The sequence below is a fragment of the Anomaloglossus baeobatrachus genome, chromosome 12 (genome assembly GCF_048569485.1).
Source record: "Anomaloglossus baeobatrachus isolate aAnoBae1 chromosome 12, aAnoBae1.hap1, whole genome shotgun sequence".
Taxonomy (NCBI): domain Eukaryota; kingdom Metazoa; phylum Chordata; class Amphibia; order Anura; family Aromobatidae; genus Anomaloglossus; species Anomaloglossus baeobatrachus.
Genome location: NC_134364.1, coordinates 98,573,104 through 98,577,237, shown reverse-complemented (window position 1 = coordinate 98,577,237; position 4,134 = coordinate 98,573,104).

The window sequence follows — 4,134 nt, the reverse complement described above, 5'->3', positions numbered from 1 at the left end:
TATTATATATGTTATCGTTTGTGAACTCATATTATGTGATTTTTTTTATTATTTTTTGTGCTTTTTCACTTTATTTGTTAGCTTACTTAAAAAAATAAAATAAAAAAATAAAAAATATATATTTTTTACTTATTATTTTTTTTTAAATAAGCTAACAAATAAAGTGAAAAAACACAAAAAATAATAAAAAAAAATCACATAACATGATAAGTAGAGTACAGTTCACGAACGATAACAGTACTCTAGATAGATAAGTACTTAAAGGGGTTGCCCGAGATAGATGCGGGAGCCAATGGGCGTATGTAACAGCACTCACTGCTGGTCCCTGTATGTAATATTTACTCCGGCGACATTCTTGCTATACGCAGGGGTCACATGACGGCGCCGGTACGTGACATTTTCTGCACAGCCATTAGCAGCTGTACATTCCTCCTGTCATGTGTGCCCCCCCTTCCCGGGACGTGCGGCATCACTGAGTGATCAGATCACATAGAGTGGTGTGATGAGCTGGGTGACTTCTTTTATTCTGTAATTTACCTGATATACATGTCACAGCTGCTGTAGAACCTCTTCTCAAAGATGAATTGGGAGAGTGATGTCAATCACTGACTAAAAGACATAAATAATATGCCCATCTTGTAATATTTGCTACAATGCTACATATATAATGATGTTATCAGGCATTGAACAGGAGGAGGTGAGCTGTGATATCACCTATTGTGAATGGTGGATCCTATGTAATCATCTGTACATAGAGGTGTTATCAGTTATTGTGCAGGAGGAGGAGGAGGGGAGCTGTAACATCACCTATTATAAATGGTAGCTCCTCTTATCTCCTGTATACAGAGGTGTTCTCAGTCATTGTACAGGAGGGGGAGAAGGTGCGCTCTGACATGAGCTATTGTGAACAGTGTATCATGTGTTATTTACTACCCTGTTTTTCCAAAAATAAGACATCAACCAAAAATAAGACCTAGCAGGGATTTTCAGCATTTTCGGAACAAAACTTTAATATTAGACCTCCCTCGAAAATAAGTCCTAGTCGCGCGTCAATAATGAAGTGTCCGTGCAGCTAAAAAAGTTAAAGATACTGCAGGACACTTCATTATAGATAGCAGATACCCCGCAATCATACTCACCAGACACCGAGCGGGAGGACCTGCAGTGGATCATACACCCACACAAATCCGATCACACCCACACACATCCGATTTCACACACAAACATCGGATCACACTCACACTCACCATATCCAGCAACACCGATTTCTTCTCGCCGTCATAATCCTGAGAAGCAGTGCGGTGGAGCGCAAGGACCTGCCGCAATGCTAGCTTACAGGACCTGCGGACACGTGACTTCCTTCCATCATTCCCTGTGACCGGAAGCATTGTGTAATGCTGGATGTGATGAGTGTGTGTATGTGTGTGTGATCTGCTGTGTGTGAGTGTGTCAGCCAGAAGCAGGACAGCGTGCAGCACGCACCGGAGACCACAGGGAGGACTTGGGAGCCATGCAGACGTCCGGGTCTGGTAAGTTTGAGTCTCCTGGGAAGTGGGGTGTCTGCTTTTTTTGGGGGGGTAAGCTTACCCCCAATCATGTTTCTCCAAGAATAAGACATCCTCCAAAAATAAGCCCTAGTGCTTTTTTGGGGGGCAAAAAAAGTATAAGACAGTGTCTTATTTTTGGAAAAACACGGTATATATAGAGGCAATATCAATCATTGTACAGGAGGAGGAAGATGCGAGCTGTGGCATCACCTATTATGAATGGTTGATCCTGAGTTATCTACTGTATAAAGAGGTGTTTTCAGTCATTGTACAGGAGGAGGTGAGCTGTGACATTACCTATTGTGAATGATGGATTCTGTGTTATCTACTGTATATAGATGTGTTTTCAGTCATTGTACAAGATCTAAGCTGTTATATCACTCATTGTGAATGGTGGATCCTATGCTATCTATTATATATAGAGTAGTTATTAGTCATTGTACAGGAGGAGGTGAGCTGTGACATGACCAGTTGTGAACAGTGTATTTTGTGTTATCTACTATATATAGAAGTGATATCAATCATTGTACAGGAGGAGGAGGTGAGCTGTGACATCACCTATTGTGATTGGTGGATAGTGTGTTATCTACTGTATATAGAGCTGTTATCAGTCATTGTACAGGAGACGGAGGAGGTGACCTATGACATTGCCTATTGTGAATGGCGGTTCCTGTGTTATCACCTGTATATTGAAGTGTTATCAGTCATTGTACAGGAGATTGAGGAGGTGAGCTGTGACATTGCCTATTGTGAATAGCGGATCCTGTGTTATCACCTGTATATTGAAGTGTTATCAGTCATTGTATTTCTGTCACTGATGATAATGAGACTTCTGGAAAAAATATTTGCATGAAAAAAAAACCCAGGAGTGTAAAATAGTCTTACTGGCCAGAGAGTGAAAATTGCAAGTTTTCTATTTTTTATGCAGATTTTGATGTGGAAAAAAACACAGCCAAATAAAAAAATACATTTAAGACAGAAAATGCATTTAAATAATACTTCATGTTCTGATGATAATTTTTTTTTATTTTTGACTCCTGGATACCCAATTTATGGTGTCAATACTGATAAAGGGGAACGCTGACATACCAGGGGTAGGAAATAGGAGTTGCTTGTTAATTATGGCAGTCACTTTAGTGTTTACAAACAAATCCCATCTACACAGCGAGTAATTACGTTTCCTTGGAACTCAAAACGCGCCAGCGCCCATCTCTATCCGCATCCATTCCAAGTATTGGTTATCAGGGAGACACACGTACCCATGTCTGACACCGACGCAAACCGGCCACTATATATATATAGATAGATAGATATATATATAGATATAAGGATAGATATCTTCATCCATCCTCAAATAGCTGGTGATCCCAAGGAATGAGCAGCCCCTCGTCATTAGTCACAAGGCACAGCTGGTATACCTTCTATATTAGTGTGTAGCAGCATCTGATGCAAGAGCCGAGCAACCGGGCAGGATTATTTTCAGGCTCTGGCACCACCACCCATAAGAATCTGTGCTATCTTTTCCATCACATGCTTCAATTCTGTTCCCCACCCCCCGTGTGTCCTATGACAAAGCACTTCTGGTTGAGCTAAGGAATAAAATATCTCACCTGCTAATTTGAAATTCATTTACTGTATATATAAGTGATCATACTAACAGAAAATACAGACTATGCCTAATTACAACAATCTACCAAAATAAACATAGACATTAAAGAATTTTATATATACATTACTGATCCTGTACTGATCCTGGGTTACCTCCTGTATTATACTCCAGAGCTGCACTCACTATTCTGCTGCTGCAGTCACTGTGTACATAAATTACATTACTGATCCTGAGTTATCTCCTGTATTATACTCCAGAGCTGCACTCACTATTCTGCTGGTGCAGTCACTGTGTACATACATTACATTACTGATCCGGAGTTACATCCTGTATTATACTCCAGAGCTGCACTCACTATTCTGCTGGTGCAGTCACTGTGTACATACATTACATTACTGATCCTGAGTTACCTCCTGTATTATACTCCAGAGCTGCACTCGCTATTCTGCTGGTGAAGTTACTGTGTACATACATTACTGATCCTGTACTGCTCCTGTCGCTGGATTCTCTTTCATCCTCCATGATGACAGCACGGAGTTGGTGGATGTTATAGACCTTGTGCTCCTCCACCTTCCATTTGAGGAGGCTCCACAGAAGCTCAATAGGGTTTAGGTTTGGAGACGCTTGGTCAGTCCGGCACCTTCACCCTCAGTTTCTTTAGCGAGGCAGTGGTCGCATCAAAAGAGGGGATCATGATCTGCTTCAGTATTTTACAAGGCACCGAATAATTAGAACAAAAAATTCTAAGGGTATGTGCGCACGTTGCTTTTTACCTCCTTTTTACCTGCTTTTTTGCTGCTTTTTCTTCTGCGCTGTTTAATGCCAAAATGGATGTGTTCTTCTATTCAAGCAAAGTCTATGGGAATTTGGGTTTCTTGTTCACACTATGTTGTTCAAAATGCTGCCTTTTTGAGGCAGAACTTTGGTCAAAAACTCAGCTTTTCAAAGAAGCAGCATGTCAGTTGTTTTTGCCATTTG